Source organism: Mustela nivalis, assembly GCF_964662115.1.
Source record: "Mustela nivalis genome assembly, chromosome: 10".
In the NCBI taxonomy this organism is placed as follows: domain Eukaryota; kingdom Metazoa; phylum Chordata; class Mammalia; order Carnivora; family Mustelidae; genus Mustela; species Mustela nivalis.
This window is the reverse complement of record NC_139029.1, coordinates 57,053,845-57,074,400: the sequence shown is the minus strand read 5'-3', so window position 1 is coordinate 57,074,400 and position 20,556 is coordinate 57,053,845. Positions and strand designations below refer to the sequence as shown.

General features: G+C 35.6%; 1 protein-coding gene across 1 annotated transcript in view; it reads left to right on the top strand.

Moving 5' to 3' along the window:
• Positions 1-20,556, top strand: part of NEGR1 (neuronal growth regulator 1) — an 848,329-nt gene that overhangs the window by 691,148 nt on the left and 136,625 nt on the right. The window lies entirely within an intron of this gene.

The window sequence follows — 20,556 nt, the reverse complement described above, 5'->3', positions numbered from 1 at the left end:
CTTTGTTCTCTCTCAGTCAGACACAGCTTGGTAGGCCTGGTAGTAAGGACAATACTCTTAGTTTTGTCTGTGCCCTAAAGCTCATAGCCTTTACATGACCACCTTGTTTCATGTTGAGGTTGATGCTGTGTGTAGCTACTTTTTTCGTGCTTTCATTGGAGACAGAAGCAATTAGCTTTTTCAGTGCTGCAAGATGTAAGTTACTAGACTCTCCATCAGTTTAGATTGTAGGGTGTAGGCAGCTTCTCCTTTAGTATTCCTTCCCATCTCTGTAGACCAGCTAGCACTAAATTGAATTCATGACTCCGAAAGTGACAAATGCAGGTAACACACATTAACCCCTTGAATTCTCCTATTGTTCTTTCTTCTTTGAAAATCATATTTGCAGATTCAGTGTCAGAAGAATTTCGTATTAAATATTGAACAAATAGTTGTTTTTCTGAAGATGCTAGAATACCAAGTGAGTAGGGACCTGAAATTTATCAAGATGTATCAAGATTACACTCAACCAGAGATAATGAAAGCAATTTGTATATCTTGGGTTCAATGAAAAATTAATTATCTTCACATGCACATCCTTTAATGTGGAATTAGAGTGGGTACTAAAATAACTTGTTATTTTCTAAGAGATTTTCAAGTTCCTATGGCTAAAATAGAGCATGCATTTATTGATATCACCAAAATTCAAAGAAATGTGCTGATTCTTAGAGGGGGAGAACAATAAGAAAGAATTCTTCTGACATGGACCTTGCCCTCAAGGAACTAGCCACCTATAAACTCTCATCAGCTCCTTCATCCCTTTCCCTGCTCCCCTTACTTTATACATGAAGAAATCATCCCAGAGAGGAGAAGTAATAAAGAGCATTTACTCTTTATTCTTTGCCAAGGCCTTGCATTGTTAGTGTTCCCAACAAAACATGTAGTAGTTTGAAATATCCATGAAGGAATGTCTCCCAATAGCCTTTAGAGATAGAGAGATAAAAAATGTGGATGTGTCCCCTAAAGCAGCCCTTCTCAAATTATATTATACACCAAAATATACTACTGAGAACCTTGGCAAAATGCAGACTGATTCAGTGATCTGGCTCAGAGGCTAAACTTCTGAATTCTTCAAGTAACCAGGGATACTAATAGTATGAGACCAAGGATCACTCTTCATTAATAGCAAGGCTCTAGGAGAGGTCTGGTTGAGTCTGAGATGGCTTAAAGGTCACCATATACTAGATTCTGGACATCTACCTCAAAGGCACAGTCTTTCTAGTCCACTGCCTAAGACTTAACAACCGTGAGAGACTGACATTGACTCAAAACTATATGAGACTACAGCATATATTCTGAGTAGATCCTCGAATAATTATTTATTAACATATCATAAGAAATTGATTTGGATTATAATGTTTATATTGGCATGATCAGCTCATTCTGTTCCAAAAGTGAAGCAACAGGAAAAGCCACATCATATCAGAAGTCATTTTATTTATTCTTCCTAAGAAATCACTGAGGACAGAAAATACTTGAAGTCTGTAGGATCAGCCATTCTTTCCCTGTAGCCAGACCTGCATCAGACACCAAATCACAATCAGCAGATTGCTTCATGATCATGGAATCTGACAAGGGGAGAAAAATAAATCAAATAGTAAATGGCATTAGTGTAAAATCAACATCCCTTCATTCGTCTCACCAAAAAATGGCAATTTTAGCACTAAGGAAAATATGCCTAAAGTTCAGTGATTCTGGCTCCTTTTTCTCTGAGTAGTACATACATCACATCCATCTCTAAACTACCCCCTCCAATCCTGATTTGCCCCTGACGTTGCTGTGCCTGCAGCTGACCAAATCCTGGATTTCTACTTCTGTCCCCTTAGGAGTAACATATTCTTTGTTTAGATGTGTTAATATATTCAATCAGGTTTCTGTCAAGTTCTCTTTGCCATATAATTTCTTTTGTCTTTAAAAGGTAATTTTGCATATATCTGTTCTGATCTGTTGCTTTCATAATTTAACTCTCAGAGGCAAACTGATTTCCTTCATTTTCAGTTCGCAAGTGAGATTGGGGCATAGCCCATCCAAAAGGCAATTCATTCAAAGTCCGGCCAATTATCTCATTGCTTATTTCTTCAACTGATTATTTGATACCCTGTAAAAATAAGAAAAATATTCCCAAATAAAAATTCTTAAATGAACTTTTCCCTTTCCTTGAAATAATTTTAGTAAAGTTCCCATTGAAGATCCCATGTATGAATTATCCTACTAATGTTAAACCACATTAACATTAATATTAATATTTATTAATATTAATATTAATATTCCTATTAATTTCTATGAGTAATGCAATCAGAGCCTATATATACTTAACAAATATATCTAAAACCTAATATTATGAAAAGGCTTCAATCTTATAGATATATATACATAAAATTTATAGCCATACTGACTCCACACACAAATAAACCATGTTCTGTGGAAACCATGTATTGCTTTATTAGCCAATTATTTGAAAACTGGAATATATTTTCCCTATAGAAACAATATATCTTCATGCATTCATTCTTTTCATTGCTGAATATCGACTCAGTGCAATATTCAGCAACATCAGTTGCTGGAATACAATGGTAATAAGGCAGACATAACCCCAGTCTTCCAGAAATGTATAATCTGTGGTAGATATCAGCATGTTATCAGACAAATATACTATACAAGGGTAAATCATGACTTTCTAAAGAAACTGATACTGAGTCTGAGACTTAAAGAATGAGTGGATGTTAGCCAGGCTAAAAGGAGAAGTTAGAAGATTTCAGATGAAAGAGTATATATGAATTCCCAAGGCAAAAGAGACTGTTTCTCTGACAAATTCTGGTTAACCCATAATATACTGAAAGAGGAATTACTGATTGCTTGAGATAAAGGAAAGAGAAAAGATCTAGTTGCTGAATCTTGGGTCTAAAGGGTATAAGAGTCTTAAAAAGTTCATATTATCTAACCCATAGTATTTTGTGGGGAAAAGTGAGGCCCAGTAACTAGCCTAGCATATTTACCTGAAAGTTAGTGGTAGAGCCCACATCACCTAATTCTCCCTACAGTCACTGCCTCAGGGATAGAATTAAGTATACATGCCCAATATGTTAGGCATAATTTGTACAATTGTGTTCAGAGTTCTAATTTAAAATAACATGAATTCCTAATATTATGCACTAGACTCAGAGACTTTAATTAGCACATTCTTGTATGAGAAGACCTAAGTTTATAGGCTTATGTTTATTAGTTAGGGATTAAGTTTCATAGCACTTAAAGATGTCTGATAAACAGTCTTCAACAAATTAGTTGTTTTTCTTTCCTTGTATAACTAAAAGTCTAGAGATAGGTAAATTGGTCCACAATGTTGGCACCACATTGCTAATGGGAACCAAATAGTCTGTCCTTTCAATTTCCCTTTGCAGGTTCTTGTCTCTTTTGCATAGGAGGGCAGATAACACTCAAACATTACAACCACATTCCAAGCAAGAAGAAGGGAGAGGCATAGGATGGCTAAATTGGCTATCTTTTGAGGAACTTTCCCAGAAACTTCACCCAGTGACTTCTACCTTTACCACGTTGCCTGAAATGTGTCACATAACCACAGACGCAAGGAAGGCTAGAACACATAGGTGTGTTTTAGTTGGGTCCACTGATGCCCCAACATTATCGGCTGTTCACATCTAAAGCAGAAATCTGTCTGGGGACTCAGAAGAGGTTGCTTCTTCCAGTTTAGCCATTTCCTTGATCTGTGACTTTGAACAAGTCACATCATGTCTGTGAAATTCATTTTCCTGACTCATGAAATGGAGTGGGGATTGAATAAATATATTTAGTTTAGCAAATTCCAAGAAACTAGGTTCCTTTGATTTTTTATTTTATAGCTTTATATTTATATATAATATATGAATATATGAATATATAAATATATATAATATATTAAAATATAAATATAAACATATACTTATTTTTATATTTTTATATATTATATATTTATATTTATATATTATATTTATATTTATATTTATATTATATATTTATATTTAAATCAATCTCTCTCTCTCTCTCTCTCTCTCTCCCAGAGATTGGTCAGGAAGAAAGGAAGAGTAAAAAGGAAGTTCAGGTCCCTAAGTGGGTATTTTACACTCTTCTCTGTACCTCTTGCACCTTTACTCAGGAGAGACAGTGAGGTATAGGGCAGAAACACAGAGGTGGATAAAAGCAGATCAGTTTGGCAAGCTTGCTGGTTTACACAATACATCTCACAGCTTTGGGATGTCATTGGCTGATGAACAGATAGCCACAGAGCCCTCAGCCAAATCTTTTCACCTTTCAAATTGCTATCAGGAAGATGTGGAGTATGAATATCCCAGAGTCCGAGCTCTTTCTCTTCCTGCAGCAGTTCTTTCTGTTCCTGTAATCATGATCAGTTTGGGTCTCACTTTAATACAGACAGTTGTTTGTTTCTAGACAGAACACTCTTCACAGTCCTCTTGGGTAGCATGCAAAGGCAAACTCATATTTTATTTCTTATACATCAGTCTAGTTCAGCAGACTTCCTAATTTCAGTCACAAACGATTTCTATTCTTAACACAGCATAATCCATACCCATATTAAACAAACCCATAATATTCCTAAACCCGAAGCAGTGTTACCATGCGACTTCATATGTGAGGGGGGAGGCCTCCAGCAAATGAGAATTCTCCACAAAACTCTTATCTGCTGTAAGAGTTCAGCCTCGGGAGCTTTCCTTCAGCCTTAGGCTCCTCCAGGGGCACTTTCTTTGCCAGTCACCTCAGGAACTGAAAATTGCTTTTAAGATGATATTAGCAAACCAATCTAAATGGCCATTCTTTTTCAAGTGTTCATTGATTACTCCTCTAGAGGTCCCTTTGGGGATGTAACAAACCAAAAGCCTAGGTGCCATGTCTATCCATTTATTAGTGTCTAGCACAATGATATGTGCAGTCAGACATTTATTAAGTAGTGTTGTTTCCATAGCGATGACTCCAACCTCGAGGAGGTTAATACACTTAGACATTTGCAAAAATAAATTTGAACACAGAGAGATGTATTTAAATGAACATATACTCGTAAGTTTGATATTTAAAGCCTGTAGACCTCAAATGTACATGTCTAGAACCAGTGTTGGAAATCAATGTTTAAGCAAGAGTTTGAAACAGTGGTATAAAATACTTGTCAATTAGCAGCAACAGATGCTTTGCTTTTCTCAATAGCAAGAGAGGAGTTAATGTGCAGGTTACTGTTATTGGTTGTATTATCTCCTGTTCAGAATACTGGAAAAAAAAAGTATGGATTATGAGCTTATGCTCACCTCAAACAAAAAAACCATTTGAAACAGCAATGATAATGAAATGGTCTTGGTCCAAACAGAGCCTTGCTTTTCAGTTGTTTACTTGTCCTTTTCCCTAGGAACAATTAGAATTTCCCAGAACATCAACATCCTGCTTTCTGCCTTTGTTTAGACTTGCTGTATGTCGCAAGCCTAATGGGCATTTTCAGTAGTTGTGATTAAGAATAAGGAATGGAGATCAGGGAGGTCACAAATGCTTAGATGGTTTGTTAGCATTTTAAACTCTAATGAACAACTTGCTACAGAGCTAAATAAAGCTTATTTTAAACCCAGAAATCATCAGCATTCTAATATAGGAGATAAGGGCTGAGGCCCAGAGTTATTGTTGAGAAATCCAACCTTCAATGTATGGTCTAAACATGGCATGAATTTACAGTCCAGAAAATTGTCTGTCACCCCTGTCCCAATCCAGGCTCATACTGGAGATTATATGAATATTCTAGCTGGGTTGTAGGCAAGTCATATTAGTTTGTGCCAGTTTCACACCCTTGACTTTTGACAAATACATGCTCCAAAAAGTATACTTTGAAGATATCAGCTTTATGTATAATCATCTCACATTTCAGATTTTAAAAATCTTTTTTTGTTGTTTTGTTTTGTTGTTGTTGTTGCTATTAGTTTTATATGCTTCAGCCAATTATTTTGGTTGACCTGGATCTTGGCAAAATCAATTTGGTCAATCATACAGAAAACTACTATTTATTTTTAAAAATGGTAAATTCATAATGCTGACTCAGACTATGATTAACAATAGATATATTTGTGCTTCAGGGAATTATGAGAGTAATATTGTATTGATTAAATAATGTAATGGCATCCTTCCTAACTATGCTTTGTAAGGCAACTAAACCCATGGTGACTCCTCTGTCTTGACTTTCAGAAAACTTTAGATAAGTCTGTCCCAAAATATATTCATGACTAAGAAGGAAGTAATAATAAAATGCTATTCTTGGCTAAAATGTGTCCCAAATTCTAATATGAATGTTCACATATATATGAGCTCTTCACTCATTAATGTATTTGTTTGTTTAATTCAAGGCTCAAAGTGAAAACTCCTTTCACTTCTTGACCGACGATCAGTTTAATTTGGCCATTAGCTGACATACTTAGAATCACAGATAGACATCACTAAAACTGGCTTTTTCCATGAATGTAGAGAAAATATGCAGAAGCCAGACAAGCACAACAAAACAGCATCACACAATTACAAAAGCTCTGAACTTAGCTATCAGCTACAAACTAAATGCTTTATTAACTCTCTAGCCCTTCAATTTCATTTAAACTTATAAACATTTTAGCCAGTTTTCCTCTGGGGACTATGGTGATTTGTTCTATAAAATTTAATCGTCATGCCTTCATGTGTTAAAGAGAAAGGTGACTAGAGTCATACAGTAATATTTCAGAACACTTTCCTTTAAAAAGTGATAATAATAATAATAATAATAATAATAAAGCACCCAGTATAAGCAAGGTTTATAAGTACCACTAAGGAAAAGTTTTACTGTGCAGCATAAAATAATTTGACCACTAGAAGTATGCATTTACATGTAAGGAAAGTATTTATAATAAAAAGATTTCATATGGTATCTTTTAGCTGAAAGATACATTTAACTACTGGGTAGTGGTAATATGTCACCCTCCAGTTTATAAGTGTAGGTGATTCTATTACTTGTAAAGTCATACAGATACAGTATGTTACTCAAGTTAATGTACCAGAGCTAGTGGGGGAAAAGATATATTCAAGACCTCCAAAGTTCTGTGAGAGTGTCTGTGGTATCGGGGTACAAATGTAACTGTGTACCACTTGTCAAAGAAAATACCATGTATGAAAAAACCCAAGCCTATAAGATCAAACTAGAAACAGTTTCTTGTTTTAAAAATGACTAAGCTGTTCTCTCCCTTTAAAACATGGGCTTCCCTTAGAAAACTCCTATGTGTATCAATAGATTATGAGAATCAACAGATAACATTGTCTAAATTACACTAAGTATTTAAAATGCTTTATCTGGTCCTCAAAATTGTTTTGCATAGGAAGTTTTGTGGGTTTTTCCTGATTTTGTAGGAGACCGAAACACCAAGAGATTAAGTCAGTAAGCCAAAGTCACAGAAATAGTGGGAGTTTTACTCTGTTTTACAAAGTTCAGTAGTATCTGTTACAGTATGACCAGAACCACCAGAGAAGAAATAGTGTTTAAGCAAGAATGGAGAAGGTGTGAACCACGTGCATGTTTGAACTGTTCCAAGGGTCACCTGAAACACGACTCAAGTCACCAGTTTATAGCACAGCTGGGAAGAGAAATCCTCAATGACCTCATATCTAATGGTGCTTCCCATCTCCTTTTGTCAAGGAGACACACTGCAGGTTTCTCTCAAAGTAACCCAAATAAAATCCAAGCATCAGATATTTATTATCTCAACTCTGTGCTTAGTGAGGGCAAGAGCCATGTGTAACCACAATAAAACTGGGATATCTTAAAATATATCTTATAAATTAGTAAATGTGACTTCAAAAACCTTAAAACAATAATTTAGATCATTGCTGAAAAATTTTTTAAGGATTCAGAAGAGTCATCAAATTATTCCAACAGCAATAAAGATCAATCTCTTTATTTCTCTCCAAAATGAACTAAACCTTGTGTTAAGTGCTCAAATATAGGTTGTTTTGTTTTGTTTTGTTTTGTTTTCTCTTGTTTTTTTGTCTCTCTTCCAAGCTTAAAACCATGCTGGCTTACATTCTTTCCCCCTTCTTTTCTTGCTCTCAACCCTTCCTTCCACCACCAGGTTATTAATGTTATTAATTTTTCTTTCTTAGTGACTTTCTTATGAGAAATGATTTATTAATCTAAAATTTTAAAATGCATACATTGTTTTTAACAACAGATAACAAAGGATTCTTACCCTGAAGAAATATATATATACATACACTTACATATACACACATATATATATATCTCATACACATATGAGATACATATAATTCTTATAATTTTATTTTACATACTACATATACAGACACATATATAGATAAGTACACAGATAAATAGATTCTTACCCTTTTATTTTAGGGTGTTTATTCACATCCCCGCTTATATGTTCTTTTATTTACCAGTGGAAAACCAATTCCCAGCACTGGACTCATCACATAGTAACTTCAGTAAGTATTTAACTGACTGATAATGAACAAATTACTTGTTCTCTGAATTTGCTCCTCTGGAATATCCAGATGACCTGAGTTCCTTGGGGGACTCAGCCCAGCCCTGTTTCTGTTCTCCCAGGTTTTCTCCCTGGGGTCTCTAGACAGTATCTCAGGGGTAAAAGTATAGAATCAGTGGTGCAAGGACTAAACATTTAGCAGAAATGATTCCTCACTACAGCTCATCATACTCTAAAGTCTTAGGGCTCTTGGGTGTAGAATGCATAAACCCTGTCAAGGAAGCTTGAAGCAATCTCTAATCTGCTCACTTCATAAACAAGTGAATAAAGCGACTTCCCTAAAACAACCAAGGAAATTTGTAATCTAACTGACAATAAGCAACAATGCCTTCTCTCCTGATACACAGTGTTGATTGAATGAGTAGGATGCAAATGCTATCATTTTATGAATATTTGAACTTATACATTGCATATGCTGATATGCTTTATTGTGAGCTGAACAATGACAGAAATCAATTACAATATGAAATCCAGAATGAATAACAAAAAACTGTGAATTCTTACATGTCTCCATTATGTGGAAATCAGGCCATAGAAGAGCAATTGCACAGTTTACCTGAATTTTATTCTAAGTATCAAGAAAGCAGAAAACTAGCTGCATATAAACAAACATTACTAGAAAATGTAAGTAACTGTTCAAAAAAGCACAGACGATTAGACTAAAGTATAGGTAATAGCAAACACTTATCAATTCCTATATCATTTCTGCTTTTTGCTGGAAATATTATTTTTAGAACAATCTTCCCTCAAGTCATTTTTCCAATACTCAGCTTCGACATTCATAGCAGGCTCTATATAGAAAATTCACTTTTGAAACTGCACTGAACTCTGTAATACTTAATAAATTTTATCTCAAGTACATAGTTTTGGAATATGATGGAAATGGGAATGAGAGCAGGAAAATCACAATGAAAGAGCAAAAAGAATAATGTTGTGTGGGTCTGCATTTCTCTAAATAAAATTGAGACATCTCCTTCTTGTCTCCATTAGTCTCAAATTGTCCTTAAGGAATCAAAAAGCTTCACTGAGGCTCCTAATGTTTAATTCTTTGATTCAATACATTACTGTATTCTCTATTTCTGTTAGTGACAATTAAGATTTTAAAAGAGAGTAGACTGATTACCTTACATTTAAAATTTGAGCTGTGATTAAAAAGGGGGGGGGAGGGCTAAACCACAGATTTAGGATATTAACAGGGCACATCAAAAAACATTTCCTCATCTTAAGAGGGTCACATTTCTTCATTCCACCTCCCATAGACTCAAGTGGAGGAGACTGGGGACATGGCTTCTTATGATCTCATCCGATGGCCTATCAGTATGATGATGTAGTATTTACATGGCAATGAAAGGAGTCAAGGAGGGACATAAACATCTTTTGTTCCATCTAACATTAGTCGTGTTGTGCAAGTCTTGGGAAAGGCAATGTGGAGAGTCCTCCTCCAGATAGAACTGGTGACCGACTGGCTTATCCCTAGATGAAAGTTATTCTGAAGTCAGTCCTCTCAGTTGGCAAGAAGAAAGCTCAAGTTTGCCTCCTGGTCCCTCCATAATTGCCCTTTACTTTTATCTCTCCAGAGTCCACCCCCTTAACTGTTCCTAACCCACTTCCTCTCCATCCCGCACGACAATTCTTTGACAACTCCCTATGGATCAAGGTCCAGTTAACAAAGCCCTAAAATGTATCATTCTTCTTTCTTTCTTCTCAATAAGAGCCGATCCTTCCCTATTCTGGCCTCTACCCACACCCATTTTATCCTTCTACACAAAAACTTTATTCACTTATCTTTCGCAGAAGACCTTACTGGCCAATTAAACTTGACTTTAGAGAGTGGAGAAGAGGGGACGCATTGCATCCTGTGCTATAAGAGAGACACCCTCAATTTTTTTTTGGATTTTTGAATTACAACAAAGTAATTGAAACCAAATATTTGTTTCTTAATTCAAGTAAGTAAAATTCTTGTATTCTACTAGAGTATATTTTAGGTTTAACTTCATAGGACTTTTTCATGGCCAACTCCTTCTATCTGGTTATTATTAGAACAGAGGTCTGCAAACTATTGCCCCTGGACCAAATCCAGTCATTTACCCATGTTTGCATGACCTATGAACTAAGAGTGGCTTTTACCTTTATAAATGGTCGAAGAAGTCAATAGAATAATATTGCATTGACATATGAAAATCATGAATTCAAATTTCATGGCCCATAAAGTTGTGTTGGCATATAGCCTTGCACATTTGCTTATGTATTATGTATTTAGCTGCTCACAACCAGAATGGGGAAGTTGGTAAGGAGATTGTTTGGCCTACCTAACCAAAAATATTTACTATCTGGCCTTTTAGAGACAAAGTTTGTTGACTCCTGTTTAAGAGCATGAATGCAGTTAGACCAGAGACTTGGGTTCAAATCCAGCTCTGTTACTTATCAGCATGTTACTTCATCTGGAGGATGTAATACCCATCTGACAGAGAATATTGTCTTTAGGAATAAATGAAAAGATGCACAAAGACTGCCACAGCAATTGTCTGATAAAGTATAATGTTAAATACATGCTTTAAAAAAATTGGTAACAATTTTATTACCACTTGATGCCTTCGCTGTGTCTTAGTTTCCTTGCCTATAAAGTACAGAAAATACTATAAATTGTTTTACCTTGTGGATGCATTTTTCTAAAGAGAAAATCAAGATATTAGAAATTCAGATACTTAGAAAAGTTAAGGTATTATTAGTAATCCATTCACTTAAATATCTATACTCATTTCCTAGGGCTGTCATAACAAATTACCACAAACTGGGTGGCTTAAAACAACAGAAATTTATTCCTTCACAGTTCTGGTAGTCCAAAATCATGGTATTGGCATGATTGGTTCCTTCTAGAGTCTCCAAGAATCTATTCTATGCCTCACTTCTAACTTCTGGAGGTTGCCAGCAATCCTTGGCGTCCCTTGGCTAGTGGCAGCATTACCCCGATCTCTGCCTCTGTCTTCAATGGCGTCCTTTTCTGTGTGCAGATGTTGTTAATTCATACCATATATTTTTTATGATTTGACTTAGATGTGAACATAGATCAACAGGAAGATTTTATCAAGATGGGCAGAATCTAAAAAATAAATTTGAAAGGCTTTAAAGAATTACAGAAGTCTGTTAAAGAAGATACTCCTACCTAAAATGTTCCTAAGAACATTATCTTCTCCAGCCTAATCCGCTCCCTCCTTGACCCCATAGTATTCTGCGTTTTTTTAATATCTTTGACTCCACATGTTCCATCATATTTATTTCACATTCCTTTCCCCCACAAACTTCTTGCTGTTTCTTTTTTCTGTCTCTCTGTGTACCTGGTGAAGAAAGTCAGGAGTCAGCTAGCATTCTCTGCGTGTTCCTGTCTGCATGCCAATACTTGTTGCTCTATCCTATTTAGAGGGCCTGAGTTCTTGATGAGGAAATATGCTCTGCACAGAGACCAGTACAATGTTGGCAATCATAGGGAGAGGCTTATTTTCCCTGCTAAGCAAATAGCTTATTACCGAAAACCACTAAGAACTGTGATGAAGTCTGTATACAAGAAATGACATGAATCCTAAAAGTCTTAGTCAGGCTTAAACTATTGTGTGTGTGTGTGTGTGTGTGTGTGTGTGTGTGTGTGTGTGTGTATGCATGCACAAGCACACAAACTCCAGCTGTTTATTTTTCCTTTTCTTTTCTTTTGAATATGTCGTAATTCTTTAGTAACCTCAAGCCAAGGATTAAGTCAAGTAGGATCTCAGTGGGAATCTGATCCAACCCTGTTTCTGGATAGCATTCATAGAAAGGCTCAAAGCAGTAGAAGCATGACTTCCTCCCAGGAACCATCAGGGAGTGTTTTCTTTACTACTGTTTGATTCTACCTGCTTACCTCTCAATAAATGGGCCATAAGGAGAGGATATCAGTGCTGGTTCTTCACCTGAAAATACCATGCAAAATTTGCATGCTTTCCTGATCATTTCTGGTTGACAGGTACTTTTGGCTTCTCTTTAGAAGTAGTATAGTAGTAGAAGTAGGTGAACCCCAAACTAGGAATCAGAAGACTTGAGTTTTAGCCACAGGTCTGCAATGAGAGAACACGGAAAGTCACCTGAGTTCTCAGGGCCTTGGAGAAAGTTATCTCTAAATCTTCTGGTGATGAGTCAGTGATTATATGACCTGTGAGTTCCAGTTTTATCCTCGTGAGACTGATTAACAAGTAGTCTATAGTACCCACATATTATTTGTTGCCTTGACAATTGTATGAAAGCTATTGATATCAAGAACTGATAAAACATAGTTACTCATAAAAATTTTTTCTTATTTCTTTAAACTACAAAAGAAAATTATGATCAAATTTCTTACCTTTTTTTTTTTTTTTTTTTTTTTTTTAGTTTTTAGTGCTTGGAGTACCTCTTTGTACTTGTGAGCACTAAGCAGGGGTGGAGGGGATAAGAGAAAATGAGTAAAGAAGCACTCAAGTTTGATCATAGAAGATTGAGGCACTGCTAAAGAAAAAGGAGTTTTTATTTTTCTCTGTTTTTAGAGGAAAAAATTAAAATAAGGGAACATGGCAGAGTGAGGGAAATAAATAGCTTTTATTTGCCACATTTATAAGAGTGATAGTAAGTGCTCTAATTCTTAAATTTTGGAAACAAAAGTATGACTGTGTGGTGACTATTATGTAAAGTGATAGACACATTCCCTCGCATGGAGCTTGTCGTCCTAGAGCAGTATTTCTCAGACTGTTATATCCAAGCAAATCACCTGGGAATCTTGTTAAAATGCAGATTCTGATTCATGAGGCCTGAGAAGGGCCTAAGATTACACATTTCTAAGGAGCTCCGAGGTAATGAAAAACCTTTTGAGTGGCAAGAGTAGAGGTTTTAATAAATATGGAGTGTCTTTGCCCTTCATCTTTTCCCCTACAAACATAAGTACATATTTACTTTGAAATGATAGATTGGAAGGTTGGTTTTGTTTTTCTTGTTTTGTTCTGTTTTGTTTTTCTGATCAGCATGCCCATTCTGTATCAAAGTCATCTATCACCTACAGTCAGGACAAAGGACACCACTAGCGTATCATTTTCAAGTCATCTCATGTCAGCCTGCTGGGACAAGTCCCCCACACTTTCGCTCAACACTGTGATTCTTTCTTTCAGCTACCATTGCCAGATTTCAAATGCTAAAAATTATTGATTAAAGTTGTCACCCTTCTTTACACGAGACAGGCAGTGTTCCCTGTAAAATTCTATTCCTGTGCTTATTTCAAATTTCCCTCTATTATGAAAATGTCACAAAAAATAAATAAATCTCACTCCTATGTTCCTTCAGGCTCATAGTTTTACTATTTTTGATACTCACTTATTTCCCCGAGTGATAGCAAAAGGCTTAGCAACCATTTACTTGTCTTTCTAGTTCTTTCAGTAAATAATAGAAGATAATTTACTCTCCCTCTGTATGATTGGAGCATATTTTAAATTATCCATTTAAGCTTGGTCTATAATTAAAATTACATGGGCATTTAGGACATTATTCTGCAAAAATGCTCTGTGGGCTTTCTCTGATCTAGCTCATACAGTCCAGGTGCAAAGCAACATGACAACATAGAGGGAAAAATCAACCATATCTTGAGTTCATGAACTGTCCATTTATCTACCAGTTCCCAGGCAAAAGCCATAGATATGTCTTTCCAGAAGATTAAGCATCTTCCAGAATCAGCAGGAAACCTGAAATCTTCTTAGGCTGCACTTAAGTAGAAGGTAGTCCTATAATCCCTGCCCCAATATGTTCCATAGAACAATAGCTCTCTACAAAACAAACAAAAAGTATATGCCTGTGGAACATACTACTATTTTTCATAAATAGTCACTTCCCTCCTATAAGACAATTATACAAATCTACCAATTTCTAAATGATGCGCAAGTCCTCCCTACTGTTGACACCCGTGGCTATGTGACTTTCTCTGGGCCAATGAAATAGCAAAAGTGGAATATACCACATATAGACAAAAAGTCCCAAGAACTATTAATAGTTTTTTATGAGACTTTCCCTCAACCATGTGATGGGCCTGAACCAGGGAAGAGATAGGCCTTGGACACGGCCTTAAAACAAGGAAGACACATGGACAAAGAGCAGTATTGCAGTTGACCTACAGTCAGCAAATTACGTGGGCAAGAAACAAATGTTGTTGGACTCACTGAGGTTTTAAGACTATGGCCAGAGTATAGCCTGCAAAAGATGCTGTTATTCAAGTGATTTAAAGGAGAAGGGAATGAAATCCCTTGACTAGAGAGAAAAAGGTCAACTAAATATCCAAGTAATTTTCTACAGCAGTTTTTAAAGGTAAGAGAGAATTCAAAGGCCTTGTGTGCTTGAGTAGATCTATACTGGGGAAGGTATTTAGATTTAAACGGGATTCTAGGGCTACTTACTTGGGAGTGCCTTCTTTGAATGCTGGAATGTAAATGACTATGAGGTATGTTGGAGGAAACATCCAGATTATTCATATTAGCAGGTGCATGATGGGAGTAATGGTAAGCACTGCAATATATTTGCTATATTTGTCCTAGAACCAGGAAAAATACCAAGGTACATCTGAGGATACATATGCAGCACTTTAAAGATGAAAATAAGATTTTTCTAGAGTCTGAGGAAAATTCATTCTTTCAAATAGATGTCAAAATAACAACAGAAACGTTAACACAGAATAAGTTCTAATGAGAAAGTTTGCTCTTTTTATACTTTCATTACTATTTTTTTAAATTTTGCTAAATAATCCATATGATTTATTCATGATAATCTGAATCAAACCTTTGGCACCTACATTGCAACTAGAAAGACTTCTAATCACAAGAGAATAAAAAGATCTTTAATAATTCATCATTAGTATATCTTTGTGCTTCCATTTCACTTCAGCCCACAAGCCAGCAGTGGAACAGATTCAGAAAATGACCTCTAAGTAAGGAAGTGTAATTACTCAGAGTCAGAAGTATGGTTAATCATATGTTTTTTTAAACTCTAGCAAAAATGCAATTTAACAGTCTCCTACATCTCAGTGATTCATGAATGCTATATTTATGCATATTCATGAAAGAAAGACCTAAAAAGAATACTTTGTCACTTTTTTTTCTCTTTTTCATAGAGGCAGAACAGATACTAAAATGACACCTAAACCATCTGTTCAACACTAAGATTTTAGAATTCAACATGATTGGTCACACAGGACTCTTAAGTATCTGTTTTTCCAAGATTCATGGTTGCCCTTAGCTGTTTGAACACCAAAGTATATGGAGAAACAATGATATTGAAAATATGGGATCTTAAATATTTCCACTTAAAATGATTGCTTTAATAGTTTCTTAAGGAGTGCCTCGGTGGCTCAGTCAGTGAAGCTTCTGTCTCTTGGTTTCTGCTCAGGTCATGATTTCATGGACTGCAGGATGGAGCCTTGTATGGGGCTCCATGATCACTGGGAGTCTGCTTTAAGATTCTCTCCCTCTGCCCCTCCCCCACCAGATAAATAAATAAATCTTTTTTTAAAATTAGCTGCTCTATTGTCATTATATAAAATGTTTAGAATTATCCATTCAAATGTGGCTTGTAGGTAGATATTGTAAATTCAGGTGGGCATATAATTTTATCCAGTTCGCTAAGTCTCTTCTATTTAAGAAGTAAAAGACAGAGAAATTAGTGAATGCAGAAGAATACCCTGTTAAATAGTGTGATCATATAGCTTATCATCCAAATCAGGAAACTTCTGAGAGTAAAAGAAGGCCCTATTAAAAATTACATAAGGATCGTCCCAAGCAAATCAGGATGTATAATCACAGTGGTTATGGAGACACTTGGAATGTAAATGCTGAATCAAAAGTAATAGGACTATTGATCTTTGTTATGAGCTTGCTTTGATTATATTCTTGATAAACTTCTTAAACTTGTTTGATCACTTTAGTGGCTAACAGAAAAGTAGGGCTGTTGGAATGGCTTAGTGAGATTGAAAGTTGCCTGTCCTAAGATTTGATCTCATAATCATAGCCAGAATGTGCTAAGGACTTCATGTACAGCATATTATTTAATCCTTCCTGCAACATGATGACATAGCTGTCAATTTTACAGAACATAAAATTGAATGTCTGAGACATTGAATAGCTTGTCAACTCCATATTGCTAATGCAAAGTGGACCCTGATTCATATCCTGTTCTAGCTGGCTAGCAAAAGTTACAGGCTTTCTTAAGGCTCTTGACTTAGATCCAGTTTTCAGAGAGCTAGGAGATTAAAGTCAGGAGAATCTACCCTACTTCACAGAATAGAATGGATATCAAGCTCATCCCTTTAAATAGTATCAAATCCTTTCTCATTTAGTGGCTCTTTGAATTTTGGCTGGTCCTTCATGAGACCCAAAATGTTTACCTACAAGAGACACAAAACATTGGGTTTGATGGCTAAGGGTAATTCTAATCACTCTAACAAAAGTCTAGAGTGATCTTGTGGAAAGACGATGAAATTTGTTCTCAAGAATTTGAGACTGAAGCCTGGTAGGTTACTTTGGGAAGGTTGTTCTTGGAGTACCAATGTCTTCATTTAGTATTATTTACCTTACAGCATTGAAAGAATGGCAGTAAATTGAATGAGATGAAATATTATGCAATGCCTGGCACAAGATCATATGTTATAAATGCTTATTTTGTTACTTCTCCCCCTTGATGGCACTGAAGGGCTTCTACCTAGATAATAAGAAGAGTAATAAATATGAAAAAGAATACCCTGTTAAATAGTGTGATCATATAGCTAGCTCTGCTACTTAACAGATTTATAGCCTGGAGATAATCTCTGAGATTCAATTTCCTCATCTTTAAGTCGATACTATAGTATCTCTCAGGGTCATTGTAAGTTATATATGAAAGTTCTTTATAAAAGTGTATATAAGGGGTGTCTCGGTGGCACAGTTGGTTAAGCAACTCACACTTGATTTTGGCACAGGTCATGATCCCAGGGTCCTGGGATGGAGCCCCTCATCAGGCTCCCTCCTCAGCAGGAAGCCTGGTTCTCCCTCTCCCACTCCCCCTGCTTGTATTTCCTCTCTGTCTCTCTCTGTCAAATAAATAAATAAAATCTTTTGTAAATAAATAAATAAAATGAAAGTGCATGTAGACAATCCTTAAATGATAACTTCTAAATATAGTTACCATCATTATCATCACCACCACCACAACCACCACAACCTCTTCAGGACTAGGGTAGTACCTGTGTAGGTGATAACCATGGACACTGAACTAGATGCAAAGGTGATGCAGCTGGTCTTCACACAATATTTTGAAAAAGCACTGGATAGAATATAAAAAGAAAAGAGGGAAATGATTGAAGATTGAAAAGCAGGTTCAAGATGAAATCTTGGGAGTCTTTTGCAGACTGAGAAATAGGTACAACATTTGGAATCCCTGAAAATTTTATTTGCCACAATGATAATCTGAACTATATTGTGACTTAAGAAATAATGTGGTGGGGTGGCTGGGTTAGTTAGTTTAATATCTGTCTCTTGGTTTCCACTCAGGTCAAGATTGTAGGGTCCTGAGATCAGGTCCACCTAGAGCTCAGTGAGGAGTCTGTTTGAGCTTCCCTCCCTCTCTTCTTGCCCTCCCCCAATTCATGCACATGCTCTCTCTCTTTCTCCCAAATAAATAAATAAATAATCTTTTGAAAGAGAGAAAGATTAGTGTGGAAAAGTATGTGTATTTGTTAATATTTTTCTGTATATTAGGTACCCTAAAAATAGTGGGATCTCTCTGGAGCTAATCACAGTTCAACCTGGCCAGTACTTCATATATATGTTTTAGGAATTCAATTGAAAGTGTAAAGTGTTGTTGTTGTTGTTGTGTATTGCTGTTTTGTTCATTTGTTTGTGTCAAAATACTTTGCTTGGAGCTTTTGGGATGATGTGGTACTATGGTAGCCGATACACAACTCTGTGCCTTTATCAAAACCTACAGAAATTTACACATTAAAAAACAAATGCAAATTTTTAAAAAATCAAACAGGATGTTAGGGAAACCCAAGATGGAATGCAGACTGTGACAAATGAATCTAACTGTGTAACAAATGAATCACATAACCACACTGGAATGAGTGAGAAAGAAAGGAGCTGATTTAAGAAACTTTTGTAAAATTATCTTTTGATTTGATACTGTAAGGCTAAAGATAAAAATGAACTATATTCCAGTTGGCAAATTCATCTCTCACAAGATTATGGCTAGCAATTCTGAAACTAATATTGCATGTATATTAGGGTTGAGCACTTAAGTAGATATATTATAGATAATCAGGGTCAACTTTCCCATTGTCTAAAAAAAATTACAAATAAGCAAACGTAAAATGCTAGAATTAACCATGTGGTGCTTGATTGAGAATATCAATATGACCTCATGTTGATTTTAATGTATATATAGATAGATACAGAAATAAAATTAGATGTGTGTATATATGGGATAATATACATAGACACATTTTCTAATACTGCCCCCTGAGAAGCCTAGAAGCACAAACACTCCAACAGCAACAAGCACTTCTAAGACCAAGATCTTGGTTTCTAATACCATTCTTCAATAAAAGAAAGCAGTATGCTTGGAGAAATGGCTGATTCTACTGAGCAGGAAAAATATAAGGTAAGTTTAGAATATCTTGTGGTGCCAAGATTTAAGGAAGTAGGAGAAAGAAAAAAAAGGGATGAGGGTAATGCCAAAAGGACATGGGAACTACCCGAAAGAGCTCCGAATGACCAAAACTCGAATAATTTGAGCTTCAGAGTAAATACTCATAGTACTGAACTATAATTCAAAAAATAAATAAATATCCATAAGTTCATGCTGATGTAAATATGTTGTTTAATAGATATACAAAGGGGAAAAACTATCCTTCTAGAATTCCAATTATTAAATGTAGGAATGAGGACAAGAGAGAGCCATCGTCAGAACACCATAGTAATTATTGCTGCAGGCAAAATCTGCTGTATCTTAAAATAAGTGAAACACTCTTTAAAAAACTTCTTTTAAGTAAAACACTTTTATATAGAAACAGGATATTTCATATCTTCGAGGTATCTGTCCCAAAATATGTATTAATCACAGTGGTGATCTGAACAGATATCCTCTACCCTTTAGAGGTGGAGTTTAATTCCTTTACCCTTCAGTATGGACTGGACTTAGTGACTCCTTACGAGTGAACAGAGGATATTCAAAGGAAAAATAATAAATTTATAGCATCGAAGCATGACAAGAACTATTGTAACTAAGCAATTAAGGTTCATATCACCAGTAATAAGACATATTGACATAATATGCTCTTGATATGATAGGAAGAGAAAGGAGCATCAGCTCTGTGGTATTTTTCCCTCAAAATATATATGTTTAATCTAATCATGAGAAAATATCAGAGAAATACAAATTTAAGAATCAGCAATTCCAAACCCTCGCATACCAGTATTTAAGTATTTAAGACTCTGTTACCTTCCATTCTCTCCCTGAATTTTTTCAGGGTTATTTGTTGTTGTTGTTGTTGTTGTTGTTTGTTTATTTATTTTGGTGCCATCCTCGATGTAGTTGTCTTTCAAATGTGCCTTCACAAAGGTATTTGTGTTTTTCCAAAAGCAATGTGGGAGATGAACTATACCTGCCTTAAAGAATTAATTCTTTAGCTACAATCAGTTTTCACAGAATTTAGGTGTCTGCAGTGGGGACAGTCTTTCCTGGATTCTTCAAATCAATCCATAGAATGTTTCCAAAACCATTCTAACTCATAGCTTTCCTAATTGAAGGACTTTTCATGCTTTGCAAAATGTTCTTTCCACATTCCTATTCATTTCATGCAAAATAAAAATTACACATCTGCTGAGGTGTTTTTATTTCGCTATTTTGCTCACCTGTTGTTCTGTATCCCTTCTTATTAGGAAGATTTGTCACC